Below are 26769 nucleotides of genomic sequence, written 5' to 3'. Positions count from 1 at the left end.
AAGAAAGTAAGAGTGATGTATGGGTGATACATCTCCTTAAAAATGGTCGCCTTGTTGGATGAAAGGAGTGTCCCATCGGTCCACCTGATGACGGATACCCCGAGCGAATAACGTTCGTGGTTGGCAGCAGAACCATTCTTCAACAACGTCTTGAACTCACCATTATTTACGAAACAGCTTCCTTATTGATTTCTCTTTCATTTTCTCACCAGGCTGCCACTGTAACTGACCAGGTACTGGCACATTCTTACTCGTCCACGATGAAATTTTCAACACATCTGAACACTGTGAGCCCCTTGGCCAGTATATACTATTGTTTAACGATAGTTTCTGGGAAAGTGGGACATTGCGGGTTGGATCCTTCTTCTTCTTTATGTGTTTACCCTCAAGGGTCGGTTTTTCCCTCAGACTCAGCGAGGGATCTCGAGGGCAGTGTCCTGGAGTTTCACACCCTGGGTCGAGGGATACAACTGGGGAGAATTGCCAGTACCTCGCCCAGGCGACCTCACCTGCTATGCTGAACAGGGGCCTTGCGGGGGGATGGGAATATTGGAGGGGATAGACAAGGAAGAGGGAAGGAAGCGGCCGTGGCCTTAAGTTAGGTACCATCCCGGCATTTGCCTAAAGGGGAAGTGGGAAACCACGGAAAACCACATCCAGGATGGCTGAGGTGGGAATTGAACCAACCTCTACTCAGATGACCTCCCGAGGCTGAGTGGACCCCGTTCCAGCCCTCGTACCACTTTTCAAGTTTCGTGGCAGAACCGGGAATCGAACCCGGACCTTGGGGGTGACAGTTAATCACACTAACCACTACACCACAGAGGCGGATGCGGGTTGGATCCACTCAATATTTTAAGTCCATAATCATTGTTCATCGTCGTCTTTCTGAATTCTAGGCAGTGGATTGATTTTGGAATTAAACTTTCAATGAGTCAGATCCGCTGATTATTTTAAATTCATATTCATTCATTCTTTATGATCACGTTTTGAATTCTGGTCAGTGGATGAATTTTGGACTTCTAAATTGTCATTGCATTTTGTACAATAGGGGCCGTGGACCTAGATGTTAAACCCGTTTAAACAACATGCATCATCATCATCATCAGAACACTGTAGGACGTGATACACACGCATTCCGATGCACGTCCATCATACGGCAGTATGGCTAAAAGGTTAGCAACCGGGCGAGCTGGCCGTGCGTGTAGAGGCGCGCGGCTGTGAGCTTGCATCCGGGAGATAGTAGGTTCGAATCCCACTATCGGCAGCCCTGAAGATGGTTTTCCGTGGTTTCCCATTTTCACACCAGGCAAATGCTGGGGCTGTACCTTAATGAAGGCCACGGCCGCTTCCTTCCAACTCCTAGGCCTTTCCTATCCCATCGTCGCCATAAGACCTATCTGTGTCGGTGCGACGTAAAGCCCCTAGCAAAAAAAAAAAGGTTAGCAATCTGGCCTTTGGTCCAGAGAGTCCCGGGTTCGATTCCCGGCCTGTTCGGGGATTTTTAACATTAATTGGTTAATTCCAATGGCTCTCCATTTGAGCGTGTGTGATGTCTTTAGCATTATAAATCGTAATAGACAGGGCCCCATTCTCACAGGTGCACAAGGCACGTATACGGCGTCAAACTGAAAGACCTGCACCAGGCCACACGCCATTAATTTACGACAGTAAATTTCGGCCCGGACAACACCATCTGTCACCATACACTGAATAACAGACGCTGAGAAATTCTGGCCGAATGCATGGCAAAACCGTACCTAGTCACTTTGCTTCCACACGGACAAACAGTACAGTACGATACCAGATTTGTGTCTGATATACGTAGCCATCCACTGACGCATGCTTTTTTTCGAATAACGACGCTCAGTCTTAGCTTCATTTGGAAAGTCCTTATACAGGGTGGTTGGAAACAATGCGAACCGTGTATACAGTATGAGCGTTAGAGGTTTTGCCATACCTATTAATAATTTGAAGAAATAATTCGCGCCGTTATTTTATCAGCTGCTGAAGTTAGCCAATGAGATCGCTTCCCGAGTGCACTCAAATGAGCTTTGCGAGGCGGTATTGCTAAATCTGCACGTGGCTTAAAACTGGCTTCAGAGTCATGCCGAGAAATCAGCACGTGGGTTTCAGCCGGTGTCATTGTAATATACTTGTCATGGCGTGATCCTGTCAGCTCGGAGGTCCGTGTTCAAATCCCTTTTCTTCAATTGGTGCTCTCAAGCCTGTCTGAAGATACGCGCATAATTATCACCACCTAGCAAAGCCCATTTGAGTGCACTTGCGAAGCGATCTCATTGGCTAACTTCAGCAGGTGATAAAATGAAAACGGCGTGAGATATCGATTCTTTTTTTAAAAATATTCATCAGTATGACCAACCCTCTAATACTCATATACCCGGTTCACGTTGTTTCCGACCACCCTGTATATAGAGCGATGAGTTGTGAGTATGTCTTTATCCCAATATACTCCTCTTCACAAATACCCGCCGGGCGAGTTGGCCGTGCGTTAGGAGCGCCCAGCTGTGAGCTTGCATCCAGGAGATAGTGTGTTCGAACCCCACTGTCGGCAGCCCTGAATATGGTTTTCCTTCCGTGTACCTTAATTAAGGTCACGATCGCTTCCTTCCCACTATTAGGCCTTTCCTATCCCATCGTCGCCATAAGACGTATCTGTGTCGGTGTGATGTAAAGCCAAATATAAACAACACACCCAGTCCCCGAGTCAGAGGAATTAACTACTTTTGCTATTTGCTTTACGTCACAACAAGTCAGAGAGGTTCTTTGGCGACGGAGGAATAGGACAGAGCTAGGACTGGTAAGGGAAACGACCTTGGCCTTAATTAAGGTACAGCCCCAGCATTTACAAGGAATGAAAATGGAAAACCATGGAAAAGCATCTTCAGGACTTCCGACAGTGGAGTTCGAAATCACTATCTCCCGAATGGAAGTTGGCAGTTATTCGTCTCGAACCGCGTAGCCAACTCGCTCGGTCAAAGGAATTACCCAAATATGGTGAAAATCTCCACCACGGTAGAGGATCAAACCCGGGGCCCTCTGAACCGAGGGTCACTTCGCTGACTAAGTTCCTTACGTGAAAACAATATTTTTGGGAGGGCTTAGATCTCTTCCTCGACAATGCTGAAGAGCTATCCAGAGGTGCTGAGCACGTCCGCGCCTCAGGCAGCCTCTCACCGTTAACTTCCCAACATACTACATGAGCCTGCTAGGACTACGTTTTTCTGTAAACTCACAACGGGACTAGACTAAAATTAGATCACGGAACCTGTTCTCTTGTGTACCAGGTACAGTTCGTGAACAGAAACAGCTAACAAACAGAGATTCTTTCAGAGGAAATACCAGTCACACGATTAATTAAGTAACCAAGGTGGGTGTGGTCACCATATTGCCTCTGTATCGCTGCAATGGTAATTGTTTTAGGTCAAACGGCAATAGTGAATATTGCAGGCGGAATGTCTCACAGTCCAAGATGAATTTAAAACATCATAATTCAATCAGTTGGGGCTGTAAATGTTTTAAAGCCATACTTTGTTTTCCTGGAAGGACGTGGGTTCAAATTCCATCCTTGGAAGTCGAGAAATGTAGAAAGTAGGTTTCCAGTTCTAGACATGGTTCCAGATACCTTCAACTCCTCTCAGGACCTTCATAGTTCCTGCGGAGATGGCTTAGAAATCACTCAATCAGTAGCCTGTATCTCAGAATATTTAAGTATTAGCCACGGCGGTCATTATCTGTTGACTTTAAAGATACGAGGGATCAGACCGACGCGTCGTCCATATCATTTGTTAAAATTCCAAAATTCAAAATGGCTTCAGCGAGAGGTTAGCTTAGTAACATTGTCAAAAGATCCCTTCTCCGAGTAATATTGTTTTCTTGTCGCCCATACCGGCATTAATAAAAAGTACACCAGTTCCTTACCAATCTCTTGAACATTATTTCAGAGGGAAAATTTTCCTTCGCGAAGATATTTCAAACATGATGTTTCCTTCATGTTTTAGTAGATAGGCCTATGTATAAACATGACGCTCACGTGGAAATCATACCACAATTTGCGGGGCAAGATTTTACAGGATGAGGAAGAAATGTGCTTGTGATGAGCAATACCGATTAATTATCTCAGCGGTATATGTTAGCCTGAACCTTAAACCACATGATACCGGGCGAGTTGGCCGTGCGCGTTGAGGCGCGCGGCTGTGAGCTTGCATCCGGGAGATAGTAGGTTCGAATCCCACTATCGGCAGCCCTGAAAATGGTTTTCCGTGGTTTCCCATTTTCACACCAGGCAAATGCTGGGGCTGTACCTTAATTAAGGCCACGGCCGCTTCCTTCCAACTCCTAAGCCTTTCCTATCCCATCGTCGCCATAAGACCTATCTGTGTCGGTGCGACGTAAAGCCCCTAGAAAAAAAAACCCACAAAAACCACATGATAGTAGCATGGACAGCGCTGTCACTGCAATGAGAAGTCTCTAAAAGTCCCCTCAATAGCATACTAACAAATAACTCTGTAAATTCTCTCCAAATCTTAACTTTACAGCAGAGCAAAATTTTTAATCTACAGTCTTCACCTCTTCAAAAATTGTTATGTTAACTATATGTACTGAAAGTAATAAATAAACAAAGACATATTCCGACTTAAGGTGTCATTCTCAATTGATAACGTTACTTAATTATGTCCCAGTAACTACTTTTACGATTTTCACAAACGCCGAGGTCCCGGAATGTTGTCCTACAGAAGTTCTTTAACCTGAATATACCGACACGAGGCTGGACTGATCCAGGATCGAACCTGCCAAGTTGGGCTCAGAAGGCCCGCGCTCTGCCGTCCGAGCTACTCAGCCCGGCATTTTCAAGTGACATACACACACACACACACACACACACACGCGCGCGCGTGCGCATGTCACAGATCGAGGTGAAATTTAGCGTTGAATTTCTTATAATAATGTTATTTGTTAGTATGCTATTGAGGGGACTTTTAGAGACTTCTCATTGCAGTGACAGCGCTGCCGTGCTAGTATCATGTGGTTTAAGGTTCAGGCTAACATATACCGCTGAGATAATTAATGTTAATTAATGTTACGCCACACTAACTACTTTCGGTTTTTCGAGACGACGAGGTGCCGGAATTTTGTCCCTCAGGAGTTATTTTTACTTGCAGATAAATCTACCGACTCGAGGCAGGTTTGTCTGAGCACCATCAAATACCGCCAGACTGAGCCGGATTCGAGCCTGAGAGGTCAAAATAAGGTGGTAAATACACCCAAAAGATGGACAATGTTTCGCAACGAAATGTTGCGGGCTGCTATAGCAGTTTATTTTTATGTCTCTAAAAATAACAAGTCATTAACAGCCCGTTGTGGTGTTCCTCTGGATATCCTAAGGAGGAAGAAAGAATTTTCTTGATTTGTTACAGGGAACCCCTGTGAAGGGTGGGTAATTTCGCAAGCTATATGGAACACTGGCTTTCAAGCACAGAAGTGATGGCAATACTGCTACAGCCATTTGATGCAGTGTAGAAATATAAACGAGCTCGCTGATACTGGGAAGAGCAAGATATGAAAAAATAATGATTGTTACGTCTGACAGTGAGGTCGTCACTCCTTGATGGTGACAAAGAAGAGCCGATCTATGAAAACGTCATAGTATGTGAAGACGAGGAATTTGTCCTTGTCCTTTGGTGTTTCCATGTATAGGCCTATGTCCTTGTATCCACTTTCTATTTCTCCCACACTAACAGTCAGTGTGTCCATCCTTTGTGTGTATCCTTCCTACATTACTTTTTAATAACGCAATGCCTAGCACCATCAATTGCCGTCCTCAGAAGCCCGGAATCAATTCTCACACCTCCTCGAGATCTAGGGTGGACAGGGATGGTTGTCGGGCTTTGAATGTTACATGCTGGTCACCTACCTTAAAGGTGTATGTGAAGTGATATGTAACTCCTCAGCTGACTGGGAGGAAGAAGAAAAAGGAGAAGAAGAAAAAGAAGTAAAGAAGCAGATTTACTAAAAAGTTCTTCTGAATATTCCAAGATTATAAACTGCTAATATCAAAATTAGAATTTGTAAAAGCCGAATTTCACGCGAATAGAGTCGCGGACACTGCTAGTAGAGAATACATCCCTCCATACGTTCGGCGTCAGCACGAGCAGCGGGTCGTAAATCAAGGCGAGATCTACATGTGTGACACAGTTTGGATCCAGGTTCCTACCAGCATGTGGGAAATGCAACAGATAATAATAATAATAATAATAATAATAATAATAATAATAATAATAATAATAATAATAATAATAAAATTTGCTTTACGTCCCACTAACTACTTTTTTACAGTCTTCGGAGACGCCGAGGTGCGGAATTTTGTCCCGCAGGTGTGCTTTTGCGTGCCATTAAATCTACCAACACGAGGTTGACGTATTTGAGTACCTTCAAATACCACCGGACTGAGACAGGATCGAACCTGCCAAGTTGGGCTCAAATAGCCAGCGATATACTGTCTGAATCACTCAGGCCAGCAAGATTTATCATCATCATCATCATCATCATTATCACCACCATCATCATCATACCCCCTTCCTGCCAACCCTCCAGTCCTTTCTCCCGTTACGTTACAAACATTGACTGAACAGGTACTAAAACTTGTCCAACCTTTGACGTTGCGTCGATTGGTAGTGTAAATTTCCTTTAGCAGCACACAAGGAATGTTAGAGAGGAGTTCTGTATAATCAGCCGTTTCCCTTACCACCTTCATTCTCGTACCGGTGCAAGGTAATACCAATGAAAGTGTTAAGATTGTGGTAGTACGTTCCATAATTCGACTTCGTACTGAGGATACTCAGCTCAGGTATCCAGAACAAGTTGAGGCGTTGTAAGCAATACAATCTATATAGCCTGTATATACATGTCCTGGCTGACTGACTGATTCAACATCCCCGAGACGAAACTACTCGACGTAAAGAAATGAGATTCCAGGGATATGCTTATATTACAGTGTAGGTGCTCACTAAGGGAGGATGTTTGATATTCCCTAGCTAAGGGTGTGAAAAGGGGGATGAATTCTTTAAATTAGTATATCTCTATCTTAAAAAATTAACAGTTTACAGACGTAAAAATTGGTATTTAGAATCTCCTCTAAAAATAAAGACACATATTTTTTTTTTCGGAAAATCAGCTTAAGGGGATGAAAAGGAGTGAAAAAGGGGTTTAAATCTTTTTATGAAGATATTTATATTCCTAAATCTGAAAATGTTACAGACATAGAAATTGGTATTTGGAATCTCCTTTAAATGATTAAAGTATATCTTTTTGTTTTTGACTTGAGAGAGGACTATTCCTCACATGTACAGTTCTATGTCGCATGTTCCAGAGTTAGCTCTGCTAGCAGCCCTGTCATCTTAGCCCTAAAAGGCAATACCACAATCCTGGTTTAAACAGAGGTTCTGGGATAAATTAACATTTTCGGCGAATTTTTATACTTTCGGGATTTTCACATAATGTCTTAGTGCAGTTCCGAGGAACCATTACTTTTACCGAATTACGAAATCCAGGTGAGCGAAGCCGCGGGTAACGGCTGGTTCAGGATAAATTCAAAGAGTTAGACAGCTCTTCAGTACGTGCTGAGAAGCGATCTATGACGCTACAGTTAGAGATCATTGATGTAGGGAATTGCCCGGTAGATTTCCATGAAACAGTCACCACTAAGAAGGTCGATCAACGGTATGTTACAAGAGAACCGTTTGGGTTGGACCTGACAGTTTTCAATGAAACTTGGTTCAATGATCAATTAACATATCCTCAGGTTAATGGTGATATGTATTTTTCCTCAAATCAACGGCAGTGTTGTAATTAATTACCGAAAATAATAGCCGGGAGGTTCTGAGCAGTTAGCTGATGAAGACCTTGCGTGTGCACTGAAGAAATTTTCCAATAGTTCTATTTTAAAGTTATACGGAAAACAAAATTTTGATAACTAGTACAGCTCTACAATGCACAGGCCCTATGTCAAAATACTAGAGTTTTAACACATCTGTTTCGTTTAGAATTGAATATAAAATATTATGTAGTCTGAAATCTGTCTCATCTATACACATTTCTTTCGTTTTACAATTGTCTTCACGTCGCGCCGACGCAGATAGGTTTTCTAGTGACGATGCGATAGAAAAGGACTAGGAGTGGGAAGGAAGCGACCACGGCCGTGATTAAGGTACAGCCTGGTGTGAAAATGGGAAACCACGGAAAATCATCTTCAGGGCTGACGAGAGTGGGGTTCGAACCCACTATCTCCCGAATTCAATATGATAGCTAAGTGAACTAAACGGCCCAACCATTCTCACACAGACATACAAAATTGTTCATGCTATTAATGTAATCCTTTCTTAGCACAAACAAGGAAATTACCGGATTCCTGTTCAGAATCACACATCTTGTCAAGCTGTGGACAGCCAATGTAACAACGACAGGCGTAAAGTGATCTTCTGAAGTCTCCATTGATCAACCTACCAAGTTTCATTGTAGTCACTTAACTAACCAGCACAGAAACAAGCAATTGTGAATACAGTCCTAGACAGAGGACATCCAGCTCTTGCTCCATATCAGTGCCAATCCCATATAACTGGGAAAGGGGCAGGGAAAAAGAAGAAGTGATCTAAGGGGTACTCACTGAATGTCTTCGAGTAGTGAACAATATGCCACTTTCAGGTTTTTCCTAGAGAATATTAAGCTTAATTTATGCGGCCAATAAAATCGGTCCCAAAAGAGAAAAAAAAACAATGTCAGTGGCATAAAAGCATAAAGTGTTTTAGTTTTACGTGACTGCTGATATCGTGAATATAACCACGATACTTCATAGTTTTAGGAAGAATCCGAACCACAAGGAAGTAACATTTCATTTAAAAATCTCACGTGCATAGGCCGTGGTTCGAACCTTGGTGAGGAGACAGTGTCTAAGCAAGTCAACTGTCACGCCCCGAATAACATTAAAAAATCGCCTTCGTAGCTTGGTTGATTACGCATTCGTCCCCTAACTTCAAGGTTGTGGGATCGCAGCCCAGCACTGACGTTTCACATGTAAACGGCCTTTAGATTTGGATGTTCATTAAACGACAGTCTTTAGAGCAGAATACTTGCAATACTACAGTGCCTCTTAAAACCACTAAAAACCGGGTGAGTTGGCCGTGCGGTTAGGGGCGCGCGGCTGTGAGCTTGCATCCAGGAGATAGTGGGTTCGAATCCCACTGTCGGCAGCCCTGAAAATGGTTTTCCGTGGTTTCCCATTTTCAGACCAGGCAAATACCGGGGCTGTACCTTAATTAAGGCTACGGCCGCTTCCTTCCAAGTCCTAGGCCTTTCCTATCTCACCGTCGCCATAAGACATATCTATGTCGGTGCGACGTAAAGCCCGTAGCGAAAAAAAAAACATAAAAGAAACTCGTGTTCTCCCCCCCCCCCCCCCGAGGTGGTACAGCTTTTTTCAGGTAGACCCTTAATGGAGTTGAGCTGCAAGTACCATTTTAACCACATACTAGCCCTTCTTCCGTTTTTAACTCTGACAGAGGTTCAGAGGGTCCCGGGTTCGATTCCCGGCCGGGTCGGGGATTTTAACCTTCATTGGTTAATTCCAATGGCCCGGGGGCTGGATGTTTGTGCTGTTTCCAACATCCCTGCAACTCACACACCACACATAACACTATCCTCCACCACAATAACACGCAGTTACCCTACACATGACAGATGCCACCCACCCTCATCGGAGGGTCTGCCTTACAAGGGCTGCACCCGGCTAGATATAGCCACACGAAATAATAATAATAATAATAATAATAATAATAATAATAATAATAATAATAATAATAATAATAATAATAATAATAATCGTATGTAATTGTATTATTAATTTGACGGGACAAGGGGGTACAATTAAATATGAAAGACGCTGTGAGTTTTGTATTTTTCTAACACCTGCCACTTTCGAATTCTACAGTCCGCATCACGAAATATGGTCCTATAGGTTTTCTCAGTTTACACTAGGTAAATGCTAGGGTTGTATCTTAATTAAGACCATATCTGGCACCTTTCAAGTCTTGGCCGTTTCCTATTCCAGTGTCGACAGAAATGTAACAGTTAGAGCCGATATTAAAGAGGTAGTGAAAAGTAAACGGCGTTAACAGACGTTGCCATGGTTACGGCAGTTCATTTCATTATCCGATTCACAGAGCAGGTGTAGTGTGGTGCCAATATCTCCATAACGGTTGGTTTTAGGGCCTTAAAACGTGGTTTTCAGGCCCGTAGGGCTTACCGAGTTGTGTTTTTTAAAATTTGTTTTATTTATTAAAGGAGCTTTGCCTCGTTCATACTAATACTTTTTACACGACTCAGAAGCCAATGACATGGAATTAAAACCATTAAATACCACCGGCATCACCATGGATAAGTCCAGCTCCGTAGCTAAATGGTTAGCGTGCTGGCTTTTGGTCACAGGGGCCCCGGGTTCGATTCCCGGCAGGGTCGGGAATTTTAACCATAATTGGTTAATTTCGCTGACACGGGGGCTGGGTGTATGTGCCGTATTCATCATCATCATCATCATCACGACACGCAGGTCGCCTACGGGAGTCAACTCAAAAGACCTGCACCAAGCGAGCCGAACTTGTCCTCGGACAGTCCCGGCACTAAAAGCCATACGCCATTTCCATTTTATTTACCATGGATAAAACTCTTTACTCTGAGAACAGCGTACCAGACGATAACCAACTATACCACTGAAGATAGATAATCAGTTGAGACACACCTATGACCAGCAGCAAGTGAAGCAACAAACAATAACAACGGATCACCTCCCACTGTGAGCCAACTCCCTCACATATTAACGTCTCTTATGTACCTCACGTTTTATGTTGAAACTCACCATTTTCAACTGCATCTGCACTTGTAATTATATCTTAATGTCTGCTACGTCATCTAGGTTAAACAGAGACCTCAGTGCGCGGAACGGCGTGTGATGAAAGATCACTTCCCTTCTATCTTCCGTTATGCAATTGTCTTACTTAAGTGACTTCACATTCTCCCACACAAGTTCACCTTCAACGTGTACTGAACTCAGAGCCGGAGTAATAATATTTAGACCCTCTTGCCAAAATTAATAAAAGGTCCCCTTCACTCGAAGAATTTTGTTGTCAAATAATGGAAATATCAAATAACTAAGCTTATCTTACTATTATTCAGGTTTATGTTAATACTAACAGTTACCCGCGGCTTCTCTCGCGTGGATTTCGTAATTTGATAAAAGTAATTGTTCTTCGGCATTGTACTAAGACATTACCTGAAAATCCCGAAAGTATAAAAGCTCACCGAAAAATTGAGTTCCACTTACTCCAGAAACTCTTTGTAAACCACGTTTGTGGTATTGCCTTTTGGGGCAAAGATGACCATGCGACATAGAACTGCACACCTATGAACGTCGTCTCTCAACTAAAAAAGAAAGGTTTTTATTTTTAAAGGAGATTCCAAATACATATTTATAAATCTGTAATATCTTCAGTTTGTGAGATATAAGTATGCTAATCAAAATTTCAAGTTCTTTGTTACTTCTTTCCACCCTCCCCCCTCCCTTCTAGTGAATTCCCCGAAAACAAAAAATACGTGTTTGTTTACAAAGGAGCTTTCAATTATCACGACTGTAACATCTGCAGTTTTTGAGATATTTGTATCCTCAAGAAAACAATTCAACTCCTATTTCTCACCCGCCCCCCAAGTTGATTCCCCCCCCCCCCTAAATGCGTGTTTTCTAATTTTTTAAGGAGTTTCCAAATACTCATTTTTATGTCTGTAATATCTTCAGTTTTTGAGATATCAGTATCCTAATAAAAATAATTCAATCCCCTTTTCAGTCCCTTTTACCCCCACGTTAACTGGTTTTTCCAAAAACAATCAATACCTGTTTTTTTTTTTTGGTAAAATATTAAAAATGCCAATTTTCACATCTTTGAAACGTTAAGTTTTGAGATATACGTACTGTAGATATGCTCATCTTACAAATTCACGTCAACCCACTTTTCAGCCCTTTTTACCACCCCACTGAAGTGTTTTTTTTTTTCGAAAACGAAATAATACAGGTGTCTTTATTTTTCAAAGAGATTATACATACCACTTCACGATTGTAATATATTAAGTTTTTGATATATACTGTAGATATGCTCAGGGATTATGTATACCAATTTTGGTTGGCAGCTATGCCCTAACGTACACGCATAATCTCGCTGCTGTACAATTCTGGAGCTGACGTTGCCATGGTTACGGCAGTTCATTTCTTTATCTGATTCACAGAGCAGATATAGTGTGGTGTCAATATCTCTATAACGGTTGGTTTTAGGGCCTTAAAACTTGGTTTTCGGGACCGTAATGCTCACCGAGTTGTGTTTTTTTGCGTCAAGGGGCTCAAATGAGCTTTGCCTCGTCCGTGTACGACAAATTCATTATTTCGCCTATATTATCCTATTATTTTTATATCTCCCCCCGTGGCCCACCCTCTATTGTTTTGAAAATAAAATACAGCTAATGTCCCTCAGGGATTATGTGTACCGATTTCGGTTGGCAGCTATGCCCTAACGTACACGCATAATCTCGCTGCTGTAAAATTCTGGAGCTGACGTTGCCATGGTTACGGCAGTTCATTTCTTTATCCGATTCACAGAGCAGATATAGTGTGGTGTCAATATCTCTGTTTTAGGGCCTTAGAACGTAGTTTAAGGGCCCATAGGACTTACCGATTTGTGTTCTTTGCGTCAAAGGGCTTAAAATGAGCTTTGTGTGGTCCTTGTACGACAAATTCGATATTTCGCCTATATTAGCCTATTATTTTTATATCTCCCCCCGTCGCCCCCACCTCGAATTGTTTTGAAAATAAAATATGGCCCATATCATCATCATCATCATCATCATCATCTGTTTACCCTCCAGGTTCGGTTTTTCCCTCGGACTTAGCGAGGGATCCCACCTCTACCGACTCAAAGGCAGTGTCCTCGAGCTTCAGACTCTTGGTCGGGGGATACAACTGGGGAGTATGACCAGTACCTCGCCCAGGCGGCCTCACCTGCTATGCTGAACAGGGGCCTTGTGGAGGGATGGGAAGATGGGAAGGGATAGGCAAGGAAGAGGGAAGGAAGCGGCCGTGGCCTTAAGTTAGGTACCATCCCGGCATTCGCCTGGAGGTGAAGTGGGAAACCACGGAAAACCACTTCCAGGATGGCTGAGGTGGGAATCGAACCCACCTCTAATCAGTTGACCTCCCGAGGCTGAGTGGACCCCGTTCCAGCCCTCGTACCACTTTTCAAATTTCGTGGCAGAGCCGGGAATCGAACCCGGGCCTCCGGGGGTGGCAGCTAATCACGCTAACCACTACACCACAGAATGGCCTATAGCACTCAGGGATAATGTATTTTTCTATTAGTGAAGGAATTTTTAGAATCGGTCCAGTAGTTACTGAGATTACGCTCCAGATATAAACAAACTCACAAAATTCGCACTCTCTCTTTATTATAGTATAGATTTTAATTACAACCCAGGATTCCTCTAAAATTAGAGAGCATTGGCAGATACCTATCTACAACCTTAAAACAGCAATCTTCGCTGGGCCGGGCTGAGTGGCTCAGGCGGTTGAGGCGCTGGCCTTCTGACCCCAACTTGGCAGGTTCGATCCTGGCTCAGTCCGGTGGTATTTGAAGGTGCTCAAATACGACAGCCTCGTGTCGGTAGATTTACTGGCACGTAAAAGAACTCCTGCGCGACGAAATTCCTGCACCTCGGCGTCTCCGAAAACCGAAATAGAAGTTAGTGGGACGTAAAGCAAATAACATTATTATTATTATTATTATTATTATTAATCTCCGCTGGGTACATGAACACTGATTTTAGAAGACTAAAATTCGTTATTTTCTTCTTAGACCTGAATCCTGCATTTCTGAATCCTACATTCGTCTTTTAGTTGTTCCACTTGTTTCATTCACGTTGCCTTACATAGGTTCACTTTTAATTAAAACTTTTAATTTTTTGCAAGTTGCTTTTTGTCGTACCGACACAGATAGGTCTTATGGCGATCACGGAATAGGAAAGGGCTAGGAGTGGGAAGGAAGCGGCGGTGGGAAACCACGGAAAAGCATCTTCATGGCTGCCGACAGTGGGGTTCGAATCCACTATCTCCAGAATGCAATTAAAACAAATAGCACATGCAATTTTGTAAACAAAGAAAGAAAACAACGGGAAACATAACATAGAGAAATTTACTTCACAATCAGAATGTCCATCCTCTAGTCTATCGTCTAGAAAAATCGATACTATTTCATATCAATCGATATAAACTTTAACCATCCACTGGCTGTCTGGAAAGAAAGGCGCTAAAAATAGAAATCAGAAAAGAAACCCAAAGCTAACCAAAAGAGTCTATATTAAACCCTTGATTAGGACCCCTATGCGTCTGCGATCCCCACTCATTAAATTTCTCGTTCGATGACCCATTTCCTATTGAGGGATTATTGCTCAAGAGATACAGACGTTACTCGCTGCATTCCAGGTATTTCTTAATCCCTAGATCAACTAGAGAGTTTGAGAAGAATGAAAGCACATTCGTTGAGTAGTGCGAGTCGGCCAACTCGGTCTGGGCCTTGAGGCATCATTGTATATGGAGAGAACGCTCGACTGAGAGATGAGAGATATATTCCGGCATAGAGAAGTGATGCAGAACAAGACAGTTTCACAATCAGTGACTATATGATTCGTGCAACTTCGTGTCCGTAATAATAATAATAATAATAATAATAATAATAATAATAATAATAATAATAATAATAATAATAATAATAATAATAATAATAATAATATCGGGCGAGTTGGTCATGCGGTTAGGGTCGCGTAGCTGTGAGCTTGCATCCGGGAGATAGTGGGTTCGGCAACCCAGAAGATGGTTTTCCGTGGTTTCCCACTTTCACACCAGGCAAATGCTGTACCTTAATTAAGGCCACGGCCGCTTCCTTCCAACTCCTAGGCCTTTCCTATTCCATCGTCGCCATAACACCTATCTGTGTCGGTGCGACGTAAAACAATTAGCAAAATAATAATAATAATAATAATAATAACAATTTGCTGTTCGGCCAGATGACATAGAGATATTGGAGTGTCACATGCTGAACGTGGCGACATCTTCAGTACTGTAGTATTGTTTGCTTTCGCGACCGGGTCCATGCTTCTCGTGTCAGACACCTCAGCTCCGCAGCTGGTCTCACGAGGCTGAGTGAACCCCGTTCCAGTCCTATGCGTATATCCATGACAAATAGCTTAAGATAATCTTTCATCTGAGTTCCTCAAGCGTTACGGCGTCATGTTAAAGCCCAGTTTAACGAACTCAGATGTTACAGCTATGTTAAACATTAAAAGCGCCCTTTAGATACGCGAGGACCGATGAGTTGGCCGTGTGGTTAGGGCCGCGTAGATACCAGCTTGCATTTGGGAGATGGTGTGTTCGAATCCCACCGTCGGCAGCCTTGAAGATGGGTTTCTACGGTTTCCCCATTTTCACACCAAGCTAATGGTGGGGCTGTACTTTAATTAAGGCCACGGCCGCTACCTTACCAACCCTTACCCTTTCCCATCCGTTCTTCGGCGGAATCCTTCAACGTGTCAGTGCGACGAAAACCACTAGCAAGAAGATATGCGAGGATTTACTGGCATGTTGTAGGAGTGATATGAAAGTAGGCCTATAGCTTAATTTTGCCTATACACTTCAAATTTTTGTCTCATTCTTGGCTGTTATCTTTGATTAGGTAGGACTATGCAAAATTCGAAAGTAAGTTCAGTTCAGTTTTTGTCTGTCTGGCTGTTTGCTAATATATCACCGGAAAACGTTTGGGGAAAATTTCTGAAAACTTTGTATTTGCAATAGGCTATATACGTCTTTTTAAACAATTGGCTTTAAGTCGCATTGACACAGGTAGGTCTTATGGCGACAATGGGATAGGAAAGGGCTAGGAGTGGGAAGGAAGCGGCTGAGGCTTTAATTAAGGTACAGGCCCAGTATTTGCCTGGTGTGAAAATGGGAAACCACGGAAAAACATCTTCACAACTGTCCACAGTGGGGTTCGAACCCCGAATACTGGATACTGGCCGCACTTACGCGACTGCAGCTCTCTAGATCGGTACATATGTTTTGACTAATATAGAAGGGCGTAGCAGTAATAAGGAAGTAAAGAAAACAGAAAATCGGTGTTATGTTAGAAGCACTAAAATCGGCTACATATAAAAGAAAAATTATTACAACCAGGGGATATTTATAAGAACAAAATGTAAAGAAAGAAAGAAGGAAAGAAAGAAAGAAAGAAAGAAAGAAAGAAAGCCCAAGAGAGTGGATCTGGTCAGTATACGTGACTTCATATCGATCACAGTGCTTGAAGGATGTTATTATTATTATTATTATTATTATTATTATTATTATTATTATTATTATTATTATTATTATTCTTTCTTCGTTAGGGTCTTCTAGGGGTGACGTGACAATTTCAATGCTTCATCCTTTGTTGTTCCTTCTTCTTCCTTCATAAGCTCACTGTCTACTTTTTCTCTCCTCAAAGCATTTCGAGCCTGTTTTCTTTCCCTCATGACCTTAGAATTCTTCCAATTTTAAAACCCTTTTTTCTAAAATCTCTCTCTATGTTGCTGCTTCTTCTCTTATATTGTTTCTTTCCAAATCATTCTTGACTTCATGAATCCAGGTTGTTGTTGACTTCTTGTTCCAAAGATATTTGAAGATCTGTTCCGTTAACCTGTTGTCATCCTATTTGTATAAATGTCCAAAAAATATCAAGCGCCTCTTCCGCATTGTATTTTCTCTCTTATTTTTCTTTCCAGTATTTCTAATTTATTCAGCTTGTAATTCAGTAAGCCTACAAGACATTCATTCGCGTATAGGCATTGCTGTGCTATAGTGTTGTATTTTGAGGTTTTTAGATAACCACTTTTTTGTTGCAGATATTCCTAGTTATACCGTATGCTCTTTCCATCTTGTGTATTATTAGTATTGTTGTTGTTTAAAGGGGCCTAATATCTAGGTCATCGGCCCTTCAGAAGAAGATGCTGTGTTGATGTGTTGACCACTTAACATGAGGCCTGCTTCTACAGGTGTCCCATTCCGACGGAAGGAAACTAACAAGAATGGCAAACATGGTGGATGCCGGGCTGAGTGGCTCAGACGGATGAAGCGCTGGGCTTCTGACCCCAACTTGGCAGGTTCGATCCTGGCTGAGTCCGGTGGTATTTGTAGGTGCTCAAATGCGTCAGCCTCGTGTCGGTAGATTTACTGGCACGTAAAAGAACTCCCGCGGGACTAAATTCCGACACCTCGGCGTCTCCGAAACCCGGGAAAAGTAGTTAGTGGGACGAAAAGCAAATAGCATTATTAACATGGTGGATGCACAATCTTATACAGTTGTCGACTAGAAATTTGCGACTTTCAGAGAGTCAGGTGTTGCGTTCGTAGATCTGCCACAGTGCATATTGTTGAGCACAGACTGCATTGATGATGAGGTGATGTCTCCGCGTTCACGTCTGCTTGAAAAACCCCACTTCAATAGGTAAGATTTGCATCTCGTAACACCTGTATGACCACAAGGAAGTTTCTCGCGTGGTGTCATCCATTCTCCAGAATTACCGAGTCTTCCTCGCTATTTACAAAGTCGGGCTTGGTGTGCTGTTCTGCCAAGAGTCTCTGGTGATCTGAGAATACTTTTTCTAGAAGCTAGGTGTCCGCATGCTGGCTGGTGGCCATACAGAGGGTAAGCTGCAGATGTGACAGCTTGTTTCTTCTCGCTCTTTGCCGCTATCTCCCGACGGATGTCAGGAGGTGCAGTTCCAGCAAGTCAGTGCAATTTATCCAAAGGAGTAGGCCATGGGCAGCCTGTGATGGTGCGACAGATCTATATCATACCGGGCACGCATACTCAACAGCAAAACAGCACAACGCGAGTTATCTCCTCCATGTACTTGACTGTGCTCCCCAAGTGGCGCGTGTCATTTATAAGAGATACAATATTTCTTCATTAATTGCATAGAAACACTGTAAATTATAAAAGTTTTCGTAAAATGTACTTTCCTACCTTTTGTTTTTCATAAGTTTTCATCGTATAATAACGTTGATATTCGGGATAATTAGTTTTTCACAAACTTCGAATACCTGCGGAAATATTAGTTCTACTTAAGCACTGTCCAACTCCATGGTTAAATGTTTAGCGTGCTGGCCTTTAGTCCAGGGAGTCCCGGATTCGATTCCCGGCCGGCGAGGGGATTTTTAACCTTCACTGGGAAACTGGAGGCCAAAGAAAGGAAGATTTTGAGAAATATCTTAGATCCCATCAAAGACAGTAGGGACTGCAGAAGACGGCATAACGATGAAATATACAGCCACGTAGAGAAGATTACCAATACCATTCGGAAAAGAAGAATTACCTTTTATGGGTATGTGACACAAATGCACGAAACAAGACGTAAACCGCGTAAATACCTTCTATCAGCAGAAGAAAACCGAAGGGGCTTGGTTCATTGAGGTAAATAAAGACACTGAAGATGTGGGAATCACATATAATGACACGCAGGAGCGTGTCCCACTCAAGAAGAAACTTCTAGCGTTCCAGTGTTTCCGAGACAAGCCAAAATTAAAAACAGAAAAGAACGACACCGAGAACACATGACGGAAGTACTGGGCAGACATCAAACCCAGAAGTAGCCAGTTGAAATGAAGTGGTCCAAAGTTGGCTGATACGACATGAATGAATGAATGATTGTCCGGATCCATGGATGAGTGGTCAATGTCTTATACCTTGGCCCGTGGAGCCCAGCGTTCGATTCTCGGCCGAATCGACAGATTTTAATCTTTGAATCCCGGCGACTTCGAGCAAGATTTTTTGTAGAACTACAGTGTGGAAGGAGAAAGTGCCGCAAGCCTCTTAAACCTCCGGCTGGTTGCACCACCGACTTCCTATAGACATGGGAAGAAGACGTTGAACAGAAAGACATTGCAGATGAATAAGTCCTTGAATCTTTATCTACGACCGAAGATGCCCAAATGGTGATATAAACAAATGAAAACGCTCGTCGCAGACCTCAGCTTGTCACGAAATAGCCACCTTCAAAACAGGATATGAGCTCCAACAACATTAACATAACATGTCTTTACTAAGAAACAAACAAACTATCCCTATACCATGGGACATCTGTAACATACCAAGGCAGCTTGGGGCGAACTGAACAGTTAACTAAAAAAACAGCTTGTATTCGGAAGATAGTGAGTTCGAATTCCACTGTCGGCAGCCCTGAAGATGGTTTTCTGTGGTTTCCCATTTTCATACCAGGCAAATGCTGGGGCTGTACCATAATTAAGGCCACGGTCGCTTCCTTACAACTCCCAGCCCTTTCCTATCCCATCGTCGCCGTAAGACCTACCTGTATCGGTTCGACGTAAAGCCAATTGGGGAAAAAAATACAAACACCCTGTTACATAAAATTGCAAATCACCGCGCAAGTTGGCCGTGCGGTTAGAGGCACGCAGCTGTGAGCTAGCATCCGGGATACAGTGGGTTCAAACCCCATTGTCGGCAGGCCTGAAGATGACTTTCCGTGGTTTCCCATTTTCATACCAGGCAAATGCTGGGGTTTTACCTTAATTAAAGTCATGTCCACTTCCTTTCCACTCCTAGGCCTTCCCTCTCTCATCGTCGCCGTAAAACCTCTCTGTGACGGTGCGACGTAGAGCAAATTGTGAAATATAATAATAATAATAATAATAATAATAATAATAATAATAATAATAATAATAATATGGCTAGAGAATATTAATCACATGACAGAGAAAGTATTAATTTCTATGACAAGGAGATATAATCTTGAGAGGTTGAGCGGGTCAGACTGTAGAAGTGCTGAGTCCAAGTTGGCGGGTTTGATCCCATCTCAGTCTAGTGGTATTTGAAGGTCCTCAAATACGTCGGCCTCGTGTCGGTAAATTTACCGGCAGATTAAACAACTCATGCGAGACCAATTTCTGGTACGGTACCTCGGTGTCTCCGGAAAACCGTAAAAGCAGTTACAAGGACGCAAAACAAATAATATTTTATTACATATCATCGCGCAGTATCACATTCCTTCGACACATATCGTACAATACTGTGCGAACATAGGCCGCATTGCGTAGTTTTTCAAGGTAAGGATATCACGGGAAGTAGCATGAATGACTAGTTTTACGTAGACCAGACATCAGCAACGGTACAGCAGTAGGTACTTTGAAATAGAAAACTGTCTCTGACCAGTCCCTGTACATATTTGCCTCCCTGTAACACAATGAAATGGCTGTACAGTTCTTAGTTGAATCGGTTCGGAGAGCCGTGGGAACGACTGTGCTCGATTCATACCCGGACTGGGGGACAGTAACTGCTAGCTAAGGGACTGGGTGCTTTTCTTCGTCTTAATACACCTCTCTAGATAAAACACACCACGTCAGCATCCGGTATTCGGGATATAGTGGGTTTTTTCTTTTGCTATTTGTTTTGCATCGCACCGACACAGGTCTTATGGCGACGATGGGACAGGAAAGGCATAGGAATGGGAAGGAAGCGGCCGCGGCCTTAATTAAGGTACAGCCCCAGCATTTGCCTGGTGTGGAAATGGGAAACCATGGAAAACCATCTTCAGAGCTGCCTACAGTGGGGTTCGAACCCACTATCTCCCGGATGTGAGCTCATAGCTGCGCGCTCCTAACCGCACGGCCAACTCACCCGGTAAATATATAGTGGGTTCGAACCCTATTGTCGGCAGCCCTGAAGATTGTTTTCCGTGGTTTCCCCCCACTTTCGCACCAGGCAAATGCTGGGGATGTACCTTAACGAGGGCCACGGCCGCTCTTCCTTCCGACTCCTAGTCCTTTTCTGTCCCATGGTCGCCATAAGAACTATCTGTGTCGATGTGACGTAAAGCAACTTGTAAAAAAAAACACACTACCAACCATCAAAAAATGCAATAGTGAAAAAATCCCTTCACATAGGGTTGGTGTCAGGAAGAGCATCCGGGTGTAATTTTGGGCCAAAGTCGCTCAAAGTGCCAATAGCTAGAAATAAAAAAGGGGGGTTTGCGAGGAATAATAAAAATATGAAGTACCTAGTGTGTCGGCTTCCCGGTACAGCTCGTTTTGATGTAACCTTCCATTCATGATATGGTGGATTCGAACTCCACCGTCCGTATCCCTCAAGATGCTTTACCATAGTTTTCTGTTTTCACTCCAGGCAAATGCCAGGACTGCACCGTAATTAAAACCATGACGCTACATTTTTTGTTCTAGTCCTATCCTATTCTATCATCACTGTACATCAATCTGTGTTAGTACCAGAATCAACATATATACAATTTACTATACATATTCCTTATAACGAATTACTTCTAAGTGGTGTAGAAGGATTTTCGTTTCATATCTCACGCATTTCTCTGTTATGAATCGTTTAAGGCGAAAAACTAAGCTATCTTCTTCTCAGCCAAATCTTATTAAACATGCGGTGTAGCTTCCAGAATACCGTGAGCAAATAACATTAATAAAAAGCTTTAATTTTAAACGAGTTAATAATAATAATAATAATAATAATAATAATAATAACAATAATAATTGAATACTATTAACGTCTCTTCAACCATTTTCGATTTTAAGAGAGGAGAACTGCCAGAATATTACCTTAGGAAGATGTTTTTTAAGTTGCTGACTTTCACTCTTACATCTGGACTAGTTCACTTATTAACACTGCTTAATTGCACTGAATTCTACAGCATCACACATCTTGTACTTGCGGGCGCAGAAACTGTCCGATTATTGTGACATCTGCCTTAGTTTGTAGTAAAACAGGTAGCAAGCCAGTAGATCTACGAGACTGTTTAGCCACGGGACCTCCAGTTTTACACGGATATAAAATATAGGGATTTCTATTTCCGTTTTAAGAATCCCATATGCATTGGCCAGGAAGGGAACCGTAATGACCTAGATGAGAAGCTTGAGATAAATGCCATTCGCAAACACATACCTACTGATGTAGTTTGCGTATCATTAATTCCAGCATAAGTTTAATGTAACTCACTCCGGGAATTCAAAATTGTTTGTTTGAAATGTATGTAAATGAAAAAAAAAAAACCACTAGAAGGAGTCAGCCATGTGATCTATCCTTGAACCAAGGAACGTTGAAGTTTCCGAATCTTGCTGCCCGGATACGAAGCTGCATCATAAACATTAAAATAGCTCAAGACACCTGCAATTAAACATGGAAGCCGAACCACAAATATGCGTATTTTAATTTTAATTTTTAAGACTTTCCATGAGGAACTAAGATTCGAACCGGTACCGCTTTGAGAGAAGTGATAAATGACAGCGTGTGTGGTGTTCTTGAGCTTTTACTACTAACAACTTAAGTAACATATTAAACTCATGCAAACCTTTCTCTTTGGCTATTTCAGGAGCAAAATAGCCGGAGCCTATGAAATGCCTCTTATAACAAAAAATGATGAATACAGTAGGCCTACATCATCACCGCCAATGACAATAACATTTAATTTAAAGACGGGCAGAATTTAATCTCAAAAGCTAATCATGGCTTCAAGTTCTAATCAAATTATACTCTGTAAGGAGTACCTCATGAATACCAGTTTTATTTCTGCTCAAAACAGATAAATAACGTGTGTATACACAGATTCTATTTCTTATGGGATTCTTGCATTTATACAATCATATTGATATTGCTTCTTAAAATATTGTATTAAATGAACCGAGAATACAATTTTCATCGTGGACATTATTACATAACGGATCGCGTGTAAGCAAATACATTTAACCATCGAAAAAATAGTTGATGTATTACATATATCGGTGAAAAAAAAAGAGATTTACATGTGTTTAAAACGATGATTTCAAAACTATGACATCTTCTTCTACAACGAATGCTATATTTTGTGAATACTTTTAGGTAAATTATCTTACATGTATTCACCGAGATTCGAACCGCAACCGTATTGATGGCATCAATTTTTAGACGACGTTCTCGTTAAGTTATCAAACTTCTCAGTGTAGGATATTATAACATTTAAGAGAACTTGAACGTTAAATTTTACTGAAGACAAACTAGAATATGACGAAAATGAAATTGTTTTTACGTGGTTCAAAAATAAAATACGATTTAGGGAGAAGCTCCCACATTTCTTTTCCTCACATTTATGACGGACTTCGTTAAAATACACAAATATACCGTAACGAGTTTCTCTAACTGTCATAGTAAAGTAATTGTTTACGTTTTCAGCTAGTCCATGAATTGGCATCTACCAAATGCCAAAAATATTGACAATGATATAAATACAGCAATCAGAAAGATCGAATATTACCACTCGGCTCGTCCGGGGATATATCAAATAGAATGCGAACCTTAAATAGATACATAATTGTATGATACACCCACAATCCACTGAGCACAGCTGAAGACACTGGACCCACCTGTGTTGGGAGACGAGGAATGAAGCACTAGATGTGAACAAGTCAAGACAACACCACTAGCTAGCGGACAGCCACTGAGTGCTGGCTGCAGGGGAGATCGCGCTCTTATAAGCCCTCCTGTGACGTCACGACAGGTAGCTAGGTAACGGCACCTGCTGGCTTCGGCGCCACCGAAAGGAACATCCACTGAGAACCCATACGCCCTTCAAAACATGAGGAGACTCACGAAAAAATACGACTTGAAAACTAATCATGATCACCACATACCTTCTACTCAATTGCTCCAAGTTCCTCTCTTTTAACTTCCATGTCCGACCTTGCTACGTTAAATTTTACTTTCCTCCAGCTAATGAAGGATTACAATTCACAATGTTATGCATCTATACTTTCTAATATTTCGAATACAATTCAATGAAGAGAAAGGAAAACAGGGAAAATTATACCAGAAGTTACAATACAACGTCGTGTGGCCTTTGGAGAGGGTCTGGTGCAGGATTTTGGTGTTGCACTTGGACGACTTATGAATCACTGTGAGGCTGGGGCCCTCTATAACTAGATGAAATGTAATGTTGAAGACGACACACAACCCACCCAGCCTCCGAACCAGAGGAAATAACCAATAAAGGCTGAATCGAATCGTGGTCGGATATTAGAAGTTGTAGTGTACTGATCGACTGTTATACAATCTGTTCCACCGTAAGGCTATGAAGAACCAAATTGTATAAATATGTACTTCGCTTTTTTCACCCACATCAAAACAACATCACAGACTACCGGGTTCAAACCTTGACGATTGAAAATAAAATTGAATTTGTTAAAATTGAAGTTATTAAGGTTTGTCCTCTACCATTCATTCCAGACATGTTCAACAGTACATTTTGTTGTGTTCCATTATGTAGGTATTCTTGATTAAAAAATCTATTCAGATCGACATTGACATATAGACAGCTGAATTGGTATCAAGACAACATTTCTGCAAAATGGTAGCTGAGGACATATAATAATAATAATAATAATAATAATAATAATAATAATAATAATAATAATAATAATAATAATAATAATAATATCACATGAAACTTCTAAGTCTAGGCCTAATGCTTTTCACGGAAAAACGCAACAATTGGTTACTGGAAATGAACTAAAATATAGAAGTAATGAAGTAATTGGTATTTCCGAGGAAACCAATCAAGATATATAGAATAGTAAGCAAACATAAATTTGCTCAGAAAGTTAAAATAAGATATACAGGATGGACAGAATAACGCAGTAAGGAACTCAGTGAACAAATGAAGAGATAATGGAAAGAAAAGAAGAAACATTGTACTAGATAAGTTCAGAACACTCCGTGGTTGGGCATCGCGAATCAATAATTTATTATTATTATTATTATTATTATTATTATTATTATTATTATTATTATTATTATTATTATTATTATTATTATTATTATTATTATTATTATTATTATTACTATTCCTTGTCGTTTTCGCAATTTATTGGCATCAGAACTTATTGTGGACTTAGTCCAGTTTAACGACAGGCTTCCCTTACTGACGTCAATCCTATGTGGGAGTATTCACTATTGAGTGTGTCTATGGTGGTTTTAGTGCGGCAGGTTTTGCGTGAATGAAGAGCTGTGTGTTAGAAACGAACACAGGTATCCAGCTACCTGAGCCAGAGGAATTAACTATATACAGCGAAAATTCTCGACCCAGTCGGGAATCAAGCGTAGGACCCTCGGAGCCCAAAACCAATACCTTGACCATACAGCCAAGGAGCTGGACATTTTATTATTATTATTATTATTATTATTATTATTATTATTATTATTATTATTATTATTATTATTATTATTATTATTATTATTATTATTATTATTCATCGTTAGCGCCACTAAGAGCCGCGAGATATCAACTGTTTGTCTTCTTGAGGGCCCACCAGGCTTCCATCCTTTCGGAGTGTGCTTTCTTCCATGCATCAGAATGGAGATGTTTCAGTCGATTTATTATTATAACTATCATCACTTGAATGAAATTGTTGAATTTTGCCACAGGACCAGACTGCATACTGCTCCACCATACGCTTCTTCCTGGCACTGTGAACAAAAGTCAGGAATGTGTGACTGTGTAGTTTGCCGTCAGAGGAGTAAGAATATAGGTACTTACCTCGAGAATGTCCTCCACCTACGACAATCTGGGAGGAAATGATGCTGAATAATGGAAAAATGCCCTTGTCCATCCTGGCACAACCTACACGTGTCCCTATCTCCAGACGTGATGTTTAACAAAAAGTGCAGGTGCTAGCAATTTATATCTAGTGCTGGGCTAGATAGCGGACTGAATCATGACGAACAAAAAGTTGCAATCACTCTGACATCATACTGCCAAATGCGAGTACAGAAAGTCCCTCTGCGCAATATTTTTTAAAAACCTCATTCATTGAATTTACGACATATTATGTTAAGATGTAATTTACAGAACGTTTGGTTATTAAGATGCGAAACAGACAGTTCACAATATGCTGACATCCAGATCCGGTTCGAATACTAAGAAAGTTACGTGAGTGATTTAATATCAATATCGTATAGCTACTGGGATGACAGAGATACAAAAATACTCGGGCAAGACTGTTCTTTGTTACAATTGGCTTTACATCGCATCGACACAGATAGGTCTAATGGCGAAGATGGGACAGGAAAGGGCTAAGAGTGGGAAGGAAGCGGCCGTGGCCTTAACTAAGGTACAGCCCCAGCATTTGCCTGATGCGGAAATGGGAAACTACGGAAAACCATCCTCAGGGCTGCCGACCGTGGTGTTTGAACCCACTATCTCCCGGATGCAAGCTCACAGCTGCGCGCCCCTAACCGCACGGCCAACTCGCCCGGTCGGCCAAGACTGGCAGCGAACAAAGGAACACAGTATTAGAAAAAGAGAACTCAGATAACAGCCCTGCTTTTTTTTTTACGATCTCTAATAAAACGAGTAATACGAAATCTATGAATTCCTTTTACAACGACATCGAGGAAGAACGGATTCTCAAAACAGAAATAGTAGAAATTTTCTCCACAGTTTTGTTAGAATAACTGCTCTGTATTATTATTATCATTTCCATATGCCTGAAAAAATAACAAGGAATAGACAAAGCTGAATGGCCGGCTGTAGCAGCCTTCGGTTCAGAGATTCCTGGGTTCGATTTCCGTT

At 41.7% G+C, this 26769-nt stretch overlaps 1 protein-coding gene across 1 annotated transcript in view; it reads right to left on the bottom strand.

The window, feature by feature from the left end:
- LOC136857065 (serine-rich adhesin for platelets) overlaps positions 1-25750 on the bottom strand; it is a 309079-nt gene extending 283329 nt beyond the window's left edge. Inside the window, exon 1 of the mRNA XM_067135436.2 lies at positions 25735-25750. The gene's annotated coding sequence lies outside the window, so the exon portion shown is untranslated. The remainder of the gene's footprint in view (positions 1-25734) is intronic.
- Between the last annotated feature and the right edge of the window lie 1019 nt (positions 25751-26769).

Source organism: Anabrus simplex, chromosome 1, assembly GCF_040414725.1.
Source record: "Anabrus simplex isolate iqAnaSimp1 chromosome 1, ASM4041472v1, whole genome shotgun sequence".
Lineage (NCBI taxonomy): Eukaryota > Metazoa > Arthropoda > Insecta > Orthoptera > Tettigoniidae > Anabrus > Anabrus simplex.
Note: the sequence above shows the minus strand (reverse complement) of the source record. Positions and strands in the feature narration are given on the sequence as shown.